Genomic DNA, 21,826 nt, shown 5'->3' with positions numbered 1-21,826 from the left:
TGCATAAGGAAGACTGTAAACCACAAAAAAAATGTGATTTGTTCCAGCTATGCAAGAGACTCAACTTTTTTTTTTTTTTTAATTTTTAAAAATTGTATGTGTATAGGTGTTTCATCTGCATGTCTGGTACCAAGTGTAGGCCCTAGTGCCTTTGGAGCCAGAAGAGGATGTTCAGTCTCCTGGGACTAGAGTTATGGACAGGTATGAGTTACCACAAGGGTGCTGGGAATCAAACCCAGGTCCTCTGGAAGAGCAGCAAGTGCTCTTAATCACTCAGCCATCTTTACAGCCCTGCCTCAACTCTTGGGGGGGGGGGGAATCCATATAGATCTAGAGAAATGTAACCAACTGGCTAAAAGTATTTGCTGCTCTTCCAGGGATCTGAATTTGGTTCTCAGCACTCATGTAGCCCCAGGTGATAAGACACTGTCTTCTGGCCTCCAGAAGCACTGCACAAATGTGGCATACAGACACACAGACACACATATAAAACAAAAATATTTTTAAAAATATCTTTAAAAAATTTTTTTAATTCCTGATAACAAATCTCAACAGGGCCTGGGGGCACAGGTCAGCACTTACCTAGCATATGTGAGGCCCAGGTTCGATGGGGGAGGGGAGGGATGACGACACTTCTGAACAAACTAGTAACAGAAGAGTAACTTCCTCAACTTGGCAAAGAATAGCTTAAAAAACAGCCACAGCTAACAAGCTAACATCACAGAGTAAAAACAGCATCTTTCCTCCTAAGCACAGGTCCAAAGCAAAGACAGCAGCTCTCGCCAGTCTTACTCAACAGTTATGGAAAGCTACACTGTAAGGAACAGAAAATAAAAAGCAAACCAGACTGGGAAAGTTTTTGCAAAGTCCTTATTTATAGATGCTATTACTTAGAAAATAAGAAAAAGAAATTCCACTGTATTGAGTAAGTCCAGGGAGATCACAAGATTCAAGATCAATAAACAAAAATCAAGCACATTTCTAAATGATAACCACAAACAAACAAACAAAAGTTGTTATACTGCACAAAGAAACTAGTCTATGCAATGGTTATTCTTCACTGTCAACTTGACTGAATTTGTAATCGCTTAGGAGACACAGCCTGGTTGTATCTATGATGGTGTTTCTAGGAAGGAAGACCAACCCTGCATGTGAGCAGCACTATCCCATGGGTTAGGGTCTCCAACTTTATAAAAAGAAGGAAAGGGAAGCAAAGTGAGTACCAGCATCCATGGCTTTGCTTCCTAACTGGACACAATATAACCAGCCACATCATGCTCCTGCTACCATGCCTTCTCTGCATCATCAACTACATCCCCTCAAACTGGGAGCTAAAATAACCCTTCCTTCCTGAAGTCAGGATTTTGTCAAAGCAACAAGGTAATCAAGTACATCTAGTGCGTTACAGCTGTGCAGTCCTAGCTACTTGGGAAGGCTCCAGTACACCTAGTGCGTTACAGCTGTGCAGTCCTAGCTACTTGGGAAGGCTCCAGTATACCTAGTGTGGTACAGCTGTGCAGTCCTAGCTACTTGGGAAGGCTCCAGTACACCTAGTGTGGTACAGCTGTGCAGTCCTAGCTACTTGGGAAGGCTCCAGTATACCTAGTGTGGTACAGCTGTGCAGTCCTAGCTACCTGAGAAGGTTGAGATAGGAGGATAACAAGTTAAAGGCCTGTCTTCACATCCTATCAAGAACCTATCTTAAAAATTAAGTAAGAAGCCAGGCGGTGGTGGCACACGCCTTTAATCCCAGCATTCCCTTTAATCCCAGCATTCCCTTTAATCCCAGCATTCCCTTTAATCCCAGCATTCGGGAGGCAGAGCCAGGTGTATCTTTGTGAGTTCGAGGCCAGCCTGGGCTACCAAGTGAGTTCCAGGAAAGGCGCAAAGCTACACAGAGAAACCCTGTCTCAAAAAACGGAAAAAAAAAAAAAAAGAAGAAAAAGAAAAAAGAAAAAAAATTAAGTAAGAAAGCAAGTTAAAGAAAAGCTTCGAGTATGGCTCAATGGTAAAGTGCATGCCCAGTACCTGTGAGGCCCTTAGCTATAAATCTGTGCTGATAAAAGTAGTAAAAGATTTGCCAGGCGGTGGTGGCGCATGCCTTTAATACCAGCACTCAGGAGGCAGAGGCAGGCAGATCTCTGTGAGTTCAAGGTCAGCCTGGTGACAGAGCAAGTTCCAGGACAGCCAGGACTACACAGAAACGCTGTCTCAAAAAAAAAAAAAAAAAAAAAGAAGTAAAAGATTCAAATAACTTAAGAGCCTTGGTATGCTTACTGATTGGAAGACCTAATACAATAAAGATACCAATCACTCCCAAACTCCACTACAGGAATAAAATAATGTAATTCCTAGAAGAAAATAAAAAAAAAAACCAAAAAGGCTTTTACAGATACAAATGGGGCTTATAAAATTTATATGAAAAGGGCAAAGTCCTACGGTACCTAAAGCATTTTTGTCAACAGTCCAATGGGAAAAATTACTCTTCCCAATGTTAAGACTTACAACATAATGTAGTTCTGATGGAGAGAGAAATGCAGACTGATGGAACACAACAGAAACTCCAGAAAACAAAGCTCTGCTCAAATATGCTCAACCGACTTTTCACAACTTTACCCAAGCATTCAATGGAGAAAAGAAAGCCTTTATAACAAATGATACGAGAGCAATAATGCTGGAGTGTAAAATATTACTACTCAGGAAACAGTAAATTAAATCAACTTGAAATGGACCACACGTTTAAATATAAAGTATGGTGGTCATGCATGCCTATAATCTTAGTACTTAGGAAGCCAAAGCAGGAAGACTGGAAGTTCCAGGCCAGAATGTGTTACATAGTAAGACTGTCTCAAAACACCATCACCCTTCCTACCACCACACACAAAATAAATAAATCTCCACCTCTAGCCCTTTTAACCTCCTTTAATTTGAAATTTTTCAGAACTCAGCATTAGGTAAAGGGTGCTTGGAGGACACAAAAGTCTTATCTACAAAAGAAAGACTTGGACCTCATCAAAACATAAAATTTTCATGAAAAAAAAAAAATTAAGTTGGTGTAGTGCTAAAGTCTTGTGCATACTACACAAGCATTCCACTACTGAGCAGAGCTAGGCCACCAGTGCTCAGATTTAAAGTATACACTAGAGCTGGGAATACCCCATTTGACAAGATATTCCAGGCCTTGGGTTTAATCACCATCACCACATTAAAAAGACACAATAAGGGCTGGAGAGATGGCTCAGAGGTTAAGAGCACTGACTGCTCTTCCAGAGGTTCTGAGTTCAGTTCCCAGCAACCATATGGTGGCTCATAACCATCTGTAACAAGTTCTGGTGCCCTCTTCTGGCCTGCAGTCATACATGCTGTATACATAATAAATAAATAAATAAATCTTAAAAAAAAAAAAGACACAATAAGCCGGGCGGTGGTGGTGGTGGTGGTGGTGGTGGTGGTGGTGGTGGTGGTGGTGGTGGTGGTGGTGGTGCATGCCTTTAATCTCAGCGCTCGGGAGGCAGAGGCAGGCAGGTGGATCTCTGTGAGTTCAAGCCCAGCCTGGGCTACAGAGTTCCAGGACAGGCCCCAAAGCTACAGAGAAACCCTGTCTCAAAAGACCAAAAAGAAAAAAAAAGACACAATAAAAAGGAACTTGCTGGGTATGGTGGCTCACAACTTTAATCCCAGCACTCAGGAGGCAGAGGCAGGTGGGCTCAAGGCCAGCCCCATCTATACAGTGAATTCCAGGACTACATGGGGAGACCCTGCCTCAAAATAACAAAAAAAAAAAAAAAAAATTGCTCTGTGAATAACACTAAAGAGAATATTCAGGTATTAGAAACTGGGGTAAAACATTGCAAACTACTTTTTTGTGTGTGATACAGTGTCTCACTCTGTAGCCTAGGCTGACCTGGAGCTCACTACAGCCCAGGCTGGCCTCAAACTTGCAACTATATTTTTGCCTCAGTCTCCTGAGTACAAGGATTACAGGTGTGAGTCACACCCAGATTTCAAACTAAATTTTTAACAAAATATTTTGAATCTACAGTATACAAAGACTGCTTAAAACTCAACAGGAAAAAAAAAAATCAATCCAATTGGAAAATGGGCAAAAGACATTTCACAAAAGGCCAATAAGTATACAGGAAAATGTCTCCTGAGTTTGTGGGCCATGCCTATAATCCTAGCACTCCGGGGGTAAAAAGGGTTGTGAATTCAAGGCTAGCCTGAGTGAGAACCAGTCTTCCAAACAAAACAAAACAAAACAAAATATTTCAATATCTTTATCTTTCAGGGATTGCAAACCCCAGTACAATAGAATTGCATACCTATCAGAATGACTATAGTAACAACAGTGGTAAAATGTCTTATTGTCTTTTCTGTGATAAAAATACCCTGACAAAAGTAATTTCAGGGAGAAGGGGTTTAAACTCACACTTCAATGCACAGACTCTTATGGTGGGGTAATCAAGACAGCAAAAGCTTGAACCAGCAGGTCACACTTTTGTCTACTCCTGGTTAGAGGTGGAGTGTATACAAGCTACTCACTCAGCCCACCTGTTCTACTTATACAGTCCAGGAGCCTAGCCTGGGAAAGGCACCACCCACACAAAGTAGGTGAGCATGCCCAAAGGCCCTTCTCAAAGACGACTCTAGAGTCTGTCAAGCTGACAATTAACACTAACCATCAAATACACAGAGAAATCAACGGGTATGTAGACTATATAAGGAGTTCAAGGTAAAAAGATTAAAACCAGCTAGAGACATGGAAAAATATTCAGTATCACTAATATAGTAGAGTGCTTGGCCAGCATGCACTCTACACTCAAGAGATGGAGGCAGAATGATCAGAATTTCAAGGTCAATTTTGGCTACATAGCAAGTTCAGGCAAGTCTGGGTTACTCATGATTATGTTCACGTCGATAAAAAAAAATAGTGATGATAATAATAATAAAACAACTAGACATGTAATTACCAGATGTCCCAGCAATTTTACTTTGAGGAATACATCCTAAAATGAAAACTTATGTTCATGTAAAAACTTGGACATGAATGGTCTTAACAGCTTTTCTAGTAAAAACTAAACACTGAAAACAATCCAACTGTCCCTTATCAGGTAAACTGTTGCACAGTTACACAGTGGTTCACATTTACCAGAGAATACAAATTAGTAATTAAAAGGAACAAAGACTGATAGATGTGATATATGGATTGGGAAATTATTGCTATGGATTAATCAAAATCTAGGTAAGGAGAGGCAACAGAAATCAGGCCAAGCTTCAAATTTTAAAAACTCCCAAATAAAGAGTACGGAAGTCTAGAAAAATAGCAACATCTTTGTTTCAATCTATCAAGATTATCTTCTGATTGAGCATCTAAGAGTATGAAATTGCATGATCTCACCTATCTTCCTCCTTCCCGAAATTTCCACTAGCGCTATATATATATATATATATATATATATATATATATATATATATATATATATATATATTGGTGTGGTGGTATTGTGTTCCCCAAAATATTGTGTACCTTAATAAACTTATCTGGGGTCAGAGAACAGAAAAGCCACTAATTAGGCAGTGATAGCATACACCTTTAATCCTAGCATTTCAGAGGTAGAAATCTCTCTGGATCTCTGTGAGTTCAAGGCCACATTAGAAACAGCCAAGCATGATGACTCACGCCTTTAATTCCAGAAAGCCAGCCTTTAATCCCAGAGAGTGGTGGTAGAAAGCAGAAAGATATATAAGGCGTGAGGACCAGAAACTAGAGGCATTTGGCTGGTTAAGCATGTGGCTGGTTAAGCTTCAGGCTTTCGAGCAGCACAGTTCAGCTGAGATTCATTCTGGATTGAGGACACAGAAGCTTCCAGTCTGAGGAAACAAGACCAGCTGAGGATTGGCAAGGTGAGAAAGCTGTGGCTTGTTCTGTCTCTCTGATCTATCAGCATTGACCCCAATAACTGGCCTCGGGTTTGATTTTATTAATAAGAACTTTTAAGATTCCTGCTACATATTGGGGTTTGGATTTTTTTTTTTTTTGGTTTGATATGTATCTTCTTTTGCCCTAATAATTTCTATAAAGCCGTTTCTTCTCAAATTCTAAACATTTAAAGAATATTCATATAGATGTACTTTGCTATTATTGCCCTTTGTGTACTGCTATCTTTTTCAGTGGTTAAGAACAATACAAATAGTAATTTTTCCCTAAAATATATCTGTGCTCAGAAGGCAACATCCTTGGTTCTAGTATCAATGGAGGAAAAGGTTGAACTTTGAAACTTAATTTTAAATGTCTTCATCAAATTTCTTCCAGGTAGGGCTGGAGAGATAGCTCAGCTCTTAAGAGTGCATACTGCTCTTGCAGAGGACCAGAATTCAGTTCTCAGTACCCACATTGGGCAGCTCATGACCACCTGTATGTAACTCCAGCTCCAGCAGATCCAACACCCTCTCCTGGTCTCCATGGGTACCTTCACACACATTAAAAATAATACTTTTTTTTTAAAAGTAAAGCTGGGAAGTTGGCACATGCCTTTAATCCCAGGATTCAGGAGGCTAAGAGAGGCAGATCTCAGAGTTCAAGGCCACCCTGGTCAACAGAGGGACTTCCAGTACAGCCAGGGCTACATAGACAAATCCTGTCTTGAAAAAAAGAAAAGAAAAAAGAAAAAAAGGAGAGGGAGGAAGAAAGGAAGGAAGGGGGAGAGGAAGGGAGGGATGGAGGGAGAAAAGGAGGAAAAGAGGGAGAGAGAGAGAGAGAGAGAAAGGGAGGGAGGGAGGAAGGAAGGAAGGAAGGAAGGAAGGAAGGAAGGAAGGAAGGAAGGAAGGAAGGAAGGAAGGAAGGAAAGTGTCCTCCAGGCACAGGCAATAGCCTAGGAATAGGCTCTAGGCCTTTCTCTAATTATTCACTTCCTTAACTTCCTCAACAGTGTATGATAACAATAGCTACTACTTACTAAATATATATCACACATCACACGGTGTTTTACACATTTTTAAAAAATTAAATAATTTAAACCTCACAACAGGTCTGTGAAATGGGTGCTTCTTAAAAAAATGTTTTTTGGCCGGGCAGTGGTGGCGCACGCCTTTAATCTCAGCACTCAGGAGGCAGAGCCAGGCGGATCCCTATGAGTTCAAGGCCAGCCTGGGCTACAGAGTGAGTTCCAGGAAAGGCACAAAGCTACACAGAAAAACCCTGTCTCAAAAAAACAAAAACAAAAAAAAATGTTTTTTACATTTGCCTTTTTTTTTTTTAAATGCTATGAATTGTTGCGTGCTATTTTGATTGTGTTCTTGACAAATACAGCTTGCTTGGGGGCAGAGGGCAGAGCATAGAGATTGGAAGACTGTAGAGAGAGGGGCCAGACATGGTAATGTGGGGCTGACAGAGGATCTCAGCCCGGTTTATATGGAGGAACGAAAGAGGTAGAAAGCGACTATGGCTGCTCCCTGCTTCTTTGATCTTTTCAGGTTTTTACCCCATATCTGACTCCTGACTTTCCATTGATAAGATTAATTAGAATAACACTTCATCTGGCATCCAACTTTTGGGGCACAAATTCACCAGATAGCCTCTTGCCTGTGGCTTTGCCTGGAGCCACTGCACTGCCGCCTGGTTTTTCCTTTCTTTCTCGAAGCCCTCTGAGCCAGTCTAGGATTTTCTGGTTGTAGCCTCTCTACAGCAATTTCCACAAGTCTGTGGTGATATTTTATTTGTGCTTTAACAAATAAATCTTGCCTGAAGATCAGAGTGTGGAGCTAGCCACTAGAAGCCAGGCAGTAGTGGCATACCTTAACTAGCAGGAGGAAATAGGAAGTGATATGGCTGGGCAGAGAGAAAAGTGATAAGCCATGGAGGAGATGGGAACTCAGCCCTTTCAGGCTGAGGATTCAGTAGATGTAAGAAGTCTCTCTAGTGACTGGCTCCTTCGCTGATCTTTCAGCATTTACACCGATAATCTGGCTCCAGGTTTTTATAATTAAGACCAAGGTGCCTGGGCTCCAACGGCTACCGGGGTTAGTCCCTCTCCACTGCCAGCTCTGCCTTCAGGGAGCTCTGTGCTTTCACTTCCCACTGGTCACACATGCTGTTTTCTCACGTTCCCCGTGTCCACCTTTCAGATGGCTGAGTCTTTGGCTCCTTTTCCCTTTCCCCCGTGGGTTGTGGGCTTTCCCTGGGTCACCTCCTCAAGCTGCTGACACTGGATCAGCAGCAGCTGCCCTCAGCCAGGGAGTGCACCACCTGTGTTTTCCACCCAGCAGCAGTCAGCCTCACACTTCATCAGCAGCAGACTTGGTGAGACAACTTGGAATTCTTCAAGGGGGGAATTTTTTTTTTTTAAAGTTTTTTCCCCACATTAAAAAATGGGAACCACTATTACTATGGAGGGAGTTAGGTCTCTGCATGATTCCACAATGGATGATTTAAAAATGGAACAATTAAATGAGATATTAACTCAGCTGGGATTTATGTAATGTCAATTATAAACATTATCAGTTTGGTAATTGTTTAAAAGTTGGTTGATATGAGTGCCAAGATACAAGCCTTAGAAAAGGTTACTAAAGAAAATAATGCAATTTTGACTGACTAGTTACAAGCCTTAGAAAAACTTAGTCAAACAGGTAATAGAGTTACTCAGAAAAAGACAAAAGGAATTTTAAAGGAGAACCAACATTACATTATAAAATTATAAAGGAACAGCCCAAGATTAAAAAAAAAAAAACAAACTTTAATCTATCCAGTCACCTTACAGGAACAATGCCAAATGACAGCTTTCCCCAAGGCTATATAAGAGCTGACTGATTTCTGTGGAAATGTTAAGATTTGAGGAGATTTAAGGAAGAGATGATCTCATATGGTATATATTCATCTTTTGTGAGGTAGATGTTAAATTCATGGTCAACTAGTAATAGAATTGTCCCACAAGACTGGAAAGACTTGGTTACAGCAGTATTGGAATCCAGTCCTCAATTACAGTGGAGGACCTGGTGGAAAGATGAGGCTAAGACCATTGAACAACAAAGTAGGGCTAGAGGTAAGGAAATTTTCCAAGACTAACTTCTTGGAAAGGGCAATTATGCTGATGTACAAAGACAGTCTATATATGATGACCATACCTTGGTTCTATGCCATGCAGCAGCTTTGAATGTTGTAGAACAATCCTTTTCTATACTATGAATATGTATTACTCATTGGTTAATAAAAAGCTGACAGGCTGGTAACTGGGCAGGAAGTATAGGCAGGACAGCCAGACATAGAGGACTCTGGGAAGGAGAGCAGAGTCAGAGGAGATGCCAGCCAGCCACCGAACAAGCAAAAATTAGTAACAAGCCATGAGCCATGTGGCAAAGCATAAATAGAAATATGGGTTAATTTAAGTGTAAGAGTTGGCTAGTAAGAAGCCTGAGCTATCAGCCGAGCATTTACAACTCATACTCAGCCTTTGAGTCAGTTATTTGGGACCAGGCATTCAGGACAGGAAGTGTCCATTTACAATGAATATTTTGTCTGCACATGTGGATGTGCACCACATGTGTGTCTGGTGCCCAAGGAGGTCAAAAGAAGGCACTGACTAGATGCCCTGGAACTGAAGTTATAGACAGTTGTGAACTACAATATGGATGCTGAGAAACAAACCCAGGTCCTTTGTAAGAGCAACAAGTGCTCTTAACTACTAAAACACCTCTCCAGCCCCCAGGTACTCCTTCTTAAAAAAATGTATTAATTTATTTGTGGGATGAGTGGATGTGTGTCATGGTGCACATGTGGAGGCCAGAGTTCAACTTGCAAAGATTGGTTCTTTCCTTCCACCACATGGATTCCACATAGGTTCCAAGAATCAAGCTTGGCAGAAAGTTCCTTTACCCATCAACAGACCACCTCCATTTGTAAAAATGGAAAACTGAGAAACTAACAGCTCCTCTGGAAGAACAGGAAATGCTTTTAATCTGCTAAGCCATCTCTCCAGGCCTGCATTCCAAGTTTTTAAAATTACTTTTTTCTTTCTTTTTTTGAAACAGGGTCTCACTCTATAGGCCTGAAACGCTGATCAGGCTGGACTCAAACTGACATTCCTTCTGCCTCTGCCTCCTGATGGCTGGATTACAAGCATGACCTACCACTCCTAGCTCTAAACTCAGTAATATATAATAAAAATAACAGAGTTCTAGGGCTGGAAATGTAGCTCACTGGCAGAACACAACATTAGTGCATCTAAGGAATCCCCAGGATCATAACAATAATAATCCTCAAGAGTCTCTTGTTGCCATAAAATTATTAGTAAGGAAAAATAATGACATCTGAGTCCTCATTGCTAATGTGAGACAAATTTTTTAACAAACAACGGTTTTCCCTAAAACACCTGCCTATCTTTCAAAATCCCTCGGTGTAGCAATTTTCCCAGCACTTATATAATTGAAAATAACAGACAAGTCATAGAAATGGAGAGATGGCTCAGTGGCTAAGAGTACTTCCTATTCTTTCAGAGGACCCAAGTTTGGCTTCTAACACTCACATCAAGTATCTCACAACCATCTAACTCCAGCTCTAAGCCATCCAATGTCCCCTCTGGCCTGTACAGACACTCACATATGTGGCATACACACACACACACACACACACACACACACACACACACACACACACACACACACAAAAGCTTACCCTGAACAAATGCAATCTTAAAATCAAAATTAACACATAAAAAAACATATTAAGGCCGGGCGGTGGTGGCGCACGCCTTTAATCCCAGCACTCGGGAGGCAGAGGCAGGCGGATCTCTGTGAGTTCGAGGCCAGCCTGGGCTACCAAGTGAGTTCCAGGAAAGGTGCAAAACTATATAGAGAAACCCTGTCTCGAAAAACCCAAAAAGAAAAAAAAAAGAAATCCCCGAAGAGAAGGCAAATGATGTTTGTGTTTAACAACCATAACCAGAAAAATAAGTTTAAAAAGAAAAAAGAGTCGAAACAGCTCTGCCACATGGTAGCACATGCCTTTAATCCCAGCACTATGGAGACTGAAGCAGCAGGTTTGAAGCCAGCCTGAACTATACAGCAAGACCCTGCTGCAAAAAGCAAAACTGAAAACAATGACAGGATAGTTAGCTCTGACACTTTACAAAAATGAAAGAGCTTAAGGAGAGGGGGCATGTCAAGCAGATTATAGGCTGCATATCCATGAAATGCTTGGAGATGTGTTTGAGAGTTCAGATTGTGGGGAGATTCTAGAGTGTATGTGTATATATAATGAGACGAGTACAAAACTGAGATTAGCACACAACTATACACATAAAATTCCCTTACATTTCATATAAACCTTAAACTTACAGACTTGATATCATAAGAAAAACTTTTAATTTCAGTATATCTGCCTTTTGACTGTAGTCTCTCTTGTGAGAGCAGTATGGAACTTTCCACTGTGGTACTTCCCACTATGGCTATCATGTTAGTATTCCAGTTTCAGATTTGGGAGCATTTTGGAATTTGAAGTTAGGGATAATCAACTTGCATTTCTCAATAATGTACTACATTATATATTGGTTTTTATTATTACTAATATTACACAAATGCTACAACACCCATGGCATTAGGTAGATCCTTTCATAACACAAGAAAAAAAATGACTGGTGAAAGTGTAAATTTAAAATTCTAAGCACTTTGGGCTTCAGACAGTTTCAGCCTTGACTCTGAGATTTACAAGTTAAATGCAGCATAAGAATACCTTAGATATTGAAGGAAGCAAGAAGTAAAAGTAAATATATTTATTATTCATCTACCATTTACAAAGCTAAAAAAGCCCCACATACACACACTTTAAAATACAAAGTAAGGGGGCTGGAGAGATGGCTAAGCAGTTAAGAGTACTGGCTGCTCTTGTTCAATTCCTAGCACCCACACAGTGGACCACAGCCACTTGTAACTTCTGTTCCAGAGGATCTGATACCCTATTCTGATCTCCACAGCGAGCAGACACACACGCAAAGTAAAACAGTCATACAATAAAAGTTAAGTATGGATATAAAATTTAAAAAAATAAAAAAAAAACACAAAGTGAGCTGCGCATAGTGGCACACACATTAATCCCAATACTTAGGAGGTGGAGACAGGAAGACTAGGAGGTCAAGGATTATCCTCTGCAACAAAGGAGCTTTCCAGGAGCTGGCAAGAGGGTTCAGTAGGTAAAGGTACTTGCTACCTACCAAACCTGATGCCTAAGTTTGACCTCTGGAATCCAAATGGTACAAGGAAAGGACTCCCAAAAGCTGTTCTCTAAACTCCACATGCACCGATGGAATGAACATGCTCACACAAGTACACAATAAATAAAGAGCTTTAAAAAAAATCAAAATGATTTTCAGGCTAGCCTAAACTACCTAAAATACTGTCTCCAGAAAGAAAGGGGGTAAAATGCAAAGGATGGGGGATGTAGTTCAATAGTACAGCACTTGCTAGCATGAGCAAGGCAAGGGGGACAGAGAGGAGGGGAGGGGAAGAGAACTTTAAAATGTGAAAATTTCCTTCACAAAATGAAGCATACTGTCTAGAAATATATATTTGAAGAAAGTTGGCTTAATGAGAGTCAACAAACTGAATACTTTCAAAGGTCTCAGAACAGCAGCAGCAGCAGCAGCAACAATATACACACACAACCACCACCACCACCACCACCAAAACAAAGATGGCTGATGTTTAAACAGATTGTTTTAAATCTGTATGCACTGGCCTGTATTCATGTGTATGTGCACATGTGTGCATGTACATGTGGAAGCCACAGATGGACGCTGGCATCTGCTTCAGTCACTCCCACTTACCCACCGAGACACAGTTTCTCACTGAAGGACTCACTAAGTCTTACTCAGGGACTCAGCAACTCCAAGGATGCTCTTTTCTCTGCCTACTCAGAGCTGGGATCACAGATGCCCAACACACTCAGCTGTTCTGGTTGGCCGCTTTTGTCATTGTTTTGTTTTTTCAGTAGGTGCTAGGGATCCAAACTAAGGTCCTAATGCTTACACAGCAAGTACTTTACCAACTGGGCCATCTCCCCAGCCTCCAAGAATAGTTTTGTAAAACCAAGCATATCAAAGTAAATCAAAGAATAAATTTTCATTTCACAATGTCCTTACTACACTCTGTCCTGCTGACCTTAAAATCCTACTCATCCTTAAGAGAAGTTCAAGTTTTCAATATTTAATGCCCTTATTCATCAGAATTTTCTGCCATTTTTTCTGCCTCATCAAGCCATCATTAAATTTTAAAGATACCCAATAATATTTCCTGAGTGTAACTACTCAAATATAAGCAGTCTCACATCTTATCTATACTAATAAACACACAGAAGCAGATGACCTAAAATCCGTTATAAAAAGTGAGCAGGCACGGTGGCACACACTTGTAACCTCATCACTACAGGAGGCACAGGCAGGAGGATCATCCTAAATTCAGCACACTTTGTAGCTCTACAAAGCAAGACTCTGTCTTAAAGCCAGAAAGAAAAAAAAAGTTTTACTTTTTACTATCTTAATGTTTCTGTTTTCCCCACCATTACCCAGTAAATGAACATCTAAAATTGTGAAAAACTAAATTTCTTTTTTAGCTTTCATTGTTGTTGTTTTGTTTTTGTTTTTGTATTTTTGGTTTTGGAAGACAGGGTTTCTCTGTGCAGTTTTGGAACCTGTCCTTGATCTCGCTCTGTAGACCAGACTGGCCTCGAACTCACAGAGATCCTCCTGGCTCTGCCTCCCGAGTGCTGGGATTAAAAGCGTACACCATCACCGCCCGGCGAAAACTTGCTTCTGTATCAGCCACAATTATGTTCTGAGCTACTCAGAAAGGTGAGGCAAAAAGATGACTTGAGTCTGAGATGCACACCAGCCTAGATAACATGAAACTCTGTTAGGAGCAGGTAAGGGAATGTGGCCTTGTTTTTAAAAATTGCAGTTTATACTATAAAAGACAAGTATAAGCCGGGCGGTGGTGGCGCACGCCTTTAATCCCAGCACTCGGGAGGCAGAGCCAGGCGGATCTCTGTGAGTTCGAGGCCAGCCTGGGCTACCAAGTGAGTTCCAGGAAAAGGCACAAAGCTACACAGAGAAACCCTGTCTCGGGGGAAAAAAAAAAAAGACAAGTATAACACATTTCCTTAGTCCTATGTTCTAATCTAAACATGGTGTCACTTTGGGGCTTAAGGGACTGAAGAAAAGAGACTCAGGGACAGGATGGCTTAGCTGTTAAGCAGGCATACTGTTCTTGTAGAGGACCTGAACTCAGTTCCCCATACCTACATCAAGAGGCCATGACCACCTGTCACTCCAGCCCCAAGAGATCCAACTCCCTCTTCTGGGTACCCATGCACACTTATCATATACATACAGTCACACACATAAAGATAAATCTTTTAAAAATCCTGTAGAATTTCCACCTTCATGCTTTAATGTTTCTCAGAACAGCCTTCCCACTGGTCTTTAATACTTCAGTCATTAACCCCAAATTATTCTGCACAGTACTGAAAGAACAATTAATCCTTCTTAAAACACACACACACACACACACACACACACACACACACACCACGTAACTTTTTTTTTGGGGGGGGAGGGTGCTTCTTAACTGTTTTGCAGATTGAATTCAACCTGATTCTAAACATATACTTCATAAATTAACTCTACTTTACTTATACAAAAAAAATTTGTTACAATCCAAATTAACACTTTCTTCCAGAAAAATCAGACTTCTTAAATCCCCCTCACATCATGCTGATCCCTATCACCAAGTGTTTGCTCATGCTTCCATCCCCCACATGGAATGTATGGAATGTTCTTCTGGAGATGCTCTGAAGAGACAAAGAGTTCATATTCTTTATTTAAGTCCCACTTTCTTCATGAAGCCTCTCCTACAATTCTGATGTGAAGACAATGGACTCAATTTTATGTATTATATACATTATTTCAATACTGCTCTGGACAGTGCTGTTTATACTATTATATTCTTGTCAAGATAAACGCAAACTGTCACTTTCTAGCATGTGGGTCTATAACATGAACTCAACTATCTGAAAAGCTGACGGCATGATCCTGATTAAAATTCAAAGTGTTTTTATTATGTCAAAAGAGTTCTAGTACAAAAGATTATAATGTGATGACTAGGATTTGATTCAAAGTAGTGCAGTATGAAGAGAATCAGGAAGAAAGGTAAAGTGAGTGGAGCAGAGATGAAACCAAACTGACTTAGCTGATCATCTTTGAGGCTCAGAAACAGCTACACCACAGTCATAGTGCATTCCTATTTGCTGAAATTTTTTCACAAAGTTTCATTTTTATAGCTGAATGCTAGAATACTTTCCTAGCACATATAAGCTCTAAATTCAAATCCCAGCTGCCCACCTTCCATTAAAAAAATTAAAAATAATAATAATCATCATCATCTTATCTTCATTTTAAATAATATGGTTACTGCTGCTGTTGTGGATCACTGGTACATCAAAATGGGTCTGGGGCAAGCAAACAAAAGGTTTGGTTTGGTTTTTTGAAATAAGGTCTCTCTATGGAAGCCCAAGTCAGCCTCCAAGTACTGACATTACAGGTCTATACTACCATGCCTATCTATAATTACTGGGGGGGGGGAGCGCTCCTTGAATTCGTTATCTTGCTGCCTCACTCCAAAGTAGATAGGACTACAGACCTGTACCACTAGGCCTAGACTGTAATTAACTACTTTACCCAACAAATATCTACATCTCCACTGACAGTAAAAGAAAGGTTTCTAGAAAGATTCAATCTGACAGGGAACTTGTAGCATCTATATTCTTTTCTGCAAGTTACTGAAAGTAAATTGGAAAAATATATGTCATCAAAATGTAAGAAATCTCCATGAAAAGCAAAATTAATCTTAACCACCAAAGCAATAGTGCCTATATTACACATTTTTATTCAATTTTGGCATCCAGAAATGGTCCAAACAATTGCCGAAAAGTTTAAAAAGAAAAAAATATGAAAAAAGTCAAGACTGGTGGTGGTGGTGGTGGTGGTGGTGGTGGTGGTGGTGGTGCACACCTTTAATCTCAGCACTCGGATCTCTGTGAATTTGAGGCCAGCCTGGTCTACAAAGTGAGTTCCAGGACAGGCTCCAAAGCTACACAGAGACACAGAGAAACTCTATCTCCAAAAAGAAAAAAAAAAGTCAAGGAAAACATGGAAAGCAGCAAAGGTTTTGTTGTTTTTTTTTTTTTTTAATGGAGAAAAAGCTGCTGCTACAACCAAGGTTCAATAACCTAAGTCAGCCAATGTCAACTCAGTAAGTTCACAATGTAAAGACACCTGATGCCCAAATAGGGGATGAATTAATTAAATAGGTTTCAATTATCAGAAAATGACATCTTGCTGAGAGACAGAAAAACATGCTTAAGAATTTCCAGATATTTGGCTTAGTGATGATGTACGTTACTGTTAAGGAATATTCCACCCCTTGGATATGTCAGTATATAGCTACCATTCAGATTCAATCACTGCCTTCTCTACATCATTTGCTAATCCCTTCTACAAACAGTAATACAACACCTACTATTTTTAAGCAATGGTATTTTTTTTCTCCAATTACATTGAGTTTTTAAAGTTTGATTTTGGGTTTTATTTCCCCCTCCACCTTTTTGTTGTTGTTTTGTTCTGTTTTGTTTTGAGACAGAGTCTCACTGTGTACCCTTGGCTATCCTGGAACTCACTATATAGACCAGGCTGGCCTCAAACTCAGAGGCTTGCCTGCCTCTGCCTCCCAAATGCTGGGACAAAAGGTATGTGCCACTACGCCTGATATTTGACCTCTGTTTTTACACACTGGTTTTGCACACAGTCAATTTGATCACTTTGATTCCTAGTTCTATTCTATAACTGTTTAACTTCTTAAGAGATGAGATTTTAGTGACCATACCAAACAATAAGTTTCTGAAGAGATGTCTAACACATATGCTATTCAAATACCAATGCTTACCCTAGTAACAATACATCATCTACCTATCATTTAGTGCAAGTAAAGCTTGAAAGAGGAGAATCTTCCTATATAAACAGCTTAATAAAAAAGAAGCCATCCTCACAAATATACTGAGATGAAAAAGAAAATCATTTCAGACTACCTTATACTCATACATCTTCATTTTAGGCTTTTCTCTTATGACAAAAAAAAAAAAGCAAATAAATTACAATAAGGATGTAGCTAAGTAGTAATATACTTGCTTCATATACACAAGGTCAGAAATATATTCCTTAGCATGGAAAAACTAAACAAAACTAAAATATAAGGGGCCAAAAAATGTTGAAATTGTCCATGGAGGGAACAGGGTGAGAAACAACTTTCATGGAGGGGACAAGGTGGGAAAGAATGGCTTATATGGCATTTGGTGTACACTTGAAATCCCAGCCCTGGCTAGGCAAAGACAGGGGGATCCCTGAGCTTTCACGGAGAGCCAATCTAGCCTAATTGGTGAGTTTAAGTCAATGAATAACTCTGTCCCCATTCCTAAAGTTGACACCAGAAGTTGTTCTTGCTCTCTGGCACACCCACACACGTGAATCTCTATGAACACACAAACGCACACATGGAGAGGCAGCCTTTTTTTTTTTAACTTGTGGAAGAATAATGTGGAAGAACCCACTAGAATACTACACTTGGAAAAGCTACCATTTTACCACACAATCTTTCAACTAAAGAAGCCCATGCCAGGTGGTGGTGGCGCACACCTTTAATCCCAGCACATGGGGAGGCAGAGGCAGGTAGATCTTTGTGAGTTCAAGGCCAGACTGGTCTACAAAGTGAGATCCAGGAAAGGTGCAAAGCTACACAGAGAAACCCTGTCTCAAAAAACCAAAAAAAAAAAAAAAAAAAAAAAAAAAAAGCCCACAAAATAGGCCATGCATGGTGGTGATGAAAGCCTTTAATCCCAGCACTCAGGAGGCACAGGCAGGTGGATATCTGTAAGATCTAGGCGAGCCTGGTCTACAAAGGAAGTTCCAGGACAGCCAGAGGGAAACCCTGTCTCAAAAATTAAAAATAATTAAAGTTAAAAATGAGATTAAAATTTTTAAATAAAATGTGTAAATACCTACAACTTGATCAAAGAAGTTTGATTATGCTATCATAATTTGTGTATTCTCAAGTTTTGAGCAAGAAATATATTAAATCTTTAAGTTACCAGGATTACTACAACTTTCTTTTCAAGAATGGGTATTTGTAGACTTTTCCTAATAACTCTGAGGAAATATAAAGTTTATAAAATGTTAGAATGTGTTACTAAGTTTTATCTAATACATGCTATTCCAGTGGGATGAAAACCATTTACAAGTTCCATTTAGATTAAGAAATCTTTTGGGAAATGTATGTAGTACATTCTAGTTATTCTGTTTCTAGAACAGCAAAAACCTCTATAACCTATTTCCCTACTGTTTTTGTTTCAAAACCAACTTAGTTCACTTATAACTTCCTTCCCAAAAAGTCAAGGCAATATTATATATAGGTAGTACAGAACTATCTGAATTTTCAGCAGAGATTGAAGCTGTCTCAAATTTAACCTACCTCACACCTTCTACAAAAACATTAACAGTTCAATGAGGTATTACTTACAGTCACATTAAAAAAAAAAAAAATCATTAAAATGGACAGTGTAGGCCCCCTGGCAGTGGGATCAGGATCCATCCCCTGGTGCATGAGCTGGCTTTTGGGAGCCCACTACCTTGCACAGCCTTGGTGAAGGTGAGAGGGGCTTGAACCTGCCTCTACTCAATGTACCAGGCTCTGCTGACTCCCCATGGGAGACCTTACCTTGTGGGAGGAGGGAATGGAAGGTGGGTTGGGAGGGGTGTGGGCAGAAGGCTGGAGGGGTGGGAGGAGGGAAAAGAGGGAGATCTGTGGTTGGTATGTAAAATGAATAAAAAATTCCGTAATAAAAAAAGTTGCGGGGGTTGGGGATTTAGCTCAGTGGTATAGCACTTGCCTAGCAAGCGCAAGGCCCTGGGTTCAGTCCTCAGCTCTGGGGAAAAAAAAAGTTGCAAACAAACAAAAAAAAAAAAGAATAAAATGAAGAGTGTAGCTTCATTGTAAAAGAGGGAGTAAAGAGGAAGAAAAGAAAAGCTTCTAAAATCAAACTACTTAAATGAATTTTTCATTCTCTTAAGACACAAAATCCAACTGGGCGGTGGTGACACATGCCTTTAATCCCAGCACTTGGGAGGCAGAAGCAGGTGGATCTCTGTGAGTTCGAGGCCAGCCTGGGCTACAGAGTGAGTTTCAGGAAAGGGGCAAAGCTACATAGAGAAACCCTGTCTCAAAAAAAACCAAAAAACAAAAAAAAAAGCCTATAAGACACAAAATCCTTTTTACAAAACTCCCTGAAAGCTACTGTCTAGCATGCAGAAGGCTCCTTGTCCTAACCTAGTACCACAAAAATAGTAAGTAAAACTCCCCTAATGCTAAGAGCTCATCCTTAGGCAATGCCTTCTGTCTTTTATAAAGTACTGAGTTATCCAGGATTGGTTACATGGTAGTTCACACCTGTAATTCCAGCCTAAGGAAGCTGAAACAGGATGACTGCCCTGTGCTTGAAGGCAGTTTATGCTAAATAGTCAGTTTCAGGATAGCCTGAGCCACAGAATTAAGACCTTGTTTCAGAACTACAAAAACAAAGTAATGAGTTGCAAGCTATCTCTAGCATTTCCATTTAAATAAAATTGACAAATGTCACAAAACAATTTTATTTTGTATTTTGCTGTTTGACTGTGTCTCTCATCCTAATCAAATTAAAGGTTTGTCTATGCAACTTTCTAAAAAATCATGATAAGCCAACTTTAAGTAACTCATATTTAAAAATCTTATACAAACAATTCATTTGAAGACTTCAACTATTCAACTTGGCAGAAAGAATTCCAATTATCAAAGGAAATCATTAAGTATGAAGCTGCCATGTTGAAATGTTACAAATAAAAACTACATAAAAATATTTATAAATTCAGCTTACTTCCTATCAATGTGTCAAAGAACTTTTACATCTTCTCTAGACATCCTAAAGATCCCAAGTAAATTCACTTTTATTTCAAAAGGCTAGAAGCAAGAATATGATGACCCCAGAGAAGAAATGACTTAAGATATTTAGTGAGCCAAATACTTTTACAAAGAAAAGATGTGTTAGAAACTCACTCACCCCTTCTATCAGACAAACAGTCCTCTCCTTAGAACATACTGCTTACAATTCAGCCAAGTATGACTGCCAAGAGTATCTAGACAAGATTGTTCAAAGTGGCAAGCTTTCTACCAGCCATCTATTTTTTACTTGGAGTTGAAGACAAAGTATTGATAAACTAAATGAAAAGTATTTTTTAAAAACTTCAAGGAAAGATAAGTTTTGCTATATAAATTGCTTCCGATACTCAGAAGAATAGGGATTTATTCAGTTTTGCCAAAAAGGGGCTTAAGTGGCTAAAAGGAAAAAAAAAGGAGCTTTGGCCAAGCATAGCAGGGCACACCTAGCACTTAGGAGGAAGAAGCAGGGAGATCTCTACAAGTTCAAGGCTAGGCTGATCTACATCATTTGTTCCAGGTCAGTCAGAGCTACATAAAGATCCTGCCTTTAAAAAAAGAAAAAAACAAAAAGTAGCAAGCTTTGTGAGCAGCTTTTCTAACCTTACTTTACATTTTTTAAAGACTTTTTCACAATAACAGAATGTAACACCAAATACAAGAATACTCAAATTTTATTGGTAAAATATGTAAAACTTACAATAACCCAATAATGTGCAAAAGCGTCTAGGGGACTGCATGTATATTTACATGTAAAGTGTTACTGTTTTTCCCAAAGACAAACTGCATCATGAGATTGTTACTGTGACTTTAAATATTTTTATATATTTGTGTAGGTGTATATATACAAAACAAAATAAAACAAAACAAAACATGAGATTCTCCAGCCTCTGCCCAAGGTGTGTGCCACCACAACCCTACTTACTTATATATTAAGAACACAATGTATTATGTTCAAACTTGACATGTGTGTATCTGACCTACATAATCCTATTTGCTTTTCTGTTAATTCTTTATTTCACTGTGTTGTATTATAACAAAGGCTCTGATTTCTCTTTACACAAACTAGTACATTTCAATGTTGCTTTCACTAAACTGCAGAGGCTATAAGTCACCCTTGCTCTTGGGTTTCTGGTTTTTACTATAGGCAATAACAGCTAAGTGCCACTGTATAGACAGCTTTGTGGCTTCTTTCCTCAGCCCACTTCTTTTCTATGAAAAAAAAAAAATATATATATATATATATATATATATATATACACACACATATAATATACATGGAATGTAAGTATACCCCAAATATCAACTTCTCTTCTGCATACATACACACCCAATGTATTTTTCCAAAAACTTATTCAGATAACTCCAGAAATGTCAAAAGAGGGAATTTCCCAGATCAAAAGAGGGGAAAAAAGTCAATTTTACACTAGAGAGACAGGAAATCCCCACCCAAATCACAAATAAATGTTATCAATTAACCTAAACATCAATATAATCTATTCTCAATATAAAAGGAATCCGTTACCTACATATAATCAAAATACCATTTGTATTTGCATGTGGTGTTCACGGATGAAGTCTATGTGTGAGTGCCAGATTCATCTTGTTTTGAAATGCTAAGCTGTTCTTTATGGGTGTAATCAGAGTCCACATCAAGTGTCCTGAGGAAAGGCAACTCAGGAGACCGTTGAGTGGCATGGAGAAGGTCGAAAATGAAAAGAGGGTTGTAAAAAGCCATGATCCAACAGATCGAATGTGCAACAAAAAG

The 21,826-nt window shown here is 39.5% G+C and overlaps 1 protein-coding gene across 6 annotated transcripts in view; it reads right to left on the bottom strand.

Annotated features, from left to right (window-relative positions):
- Cnot4 (CCR4-NOT transcription complex subunit 4) overlaps window positions 1-21,826 on the bottom strand; it is a 112,153-nt gene that overhangs the window by 89,196 nt on the left and 1,131 nt on the right. The window lies entirely within an intron of this gene.

The sequence above is a fragment of the Peromyscus leucopus genome, chromosome 3, assembly GCF_004664715.2.
Source record: "Peromyscus leucopus breed LL Stock chromosome 3, UCI_PerLeu_2.1, whole genome shotgun sequence".
In the NCBI taxonomy this organism is placed as follows: Eukaryota; Metazoa; Chordata; class Mammalia; order Rodentia; family Cricetidae; genus Peromyscus; species Peromyscus leucopus.
This window is presented reverse-complemented; position numbering and strand designations above follow the sequence as displayed.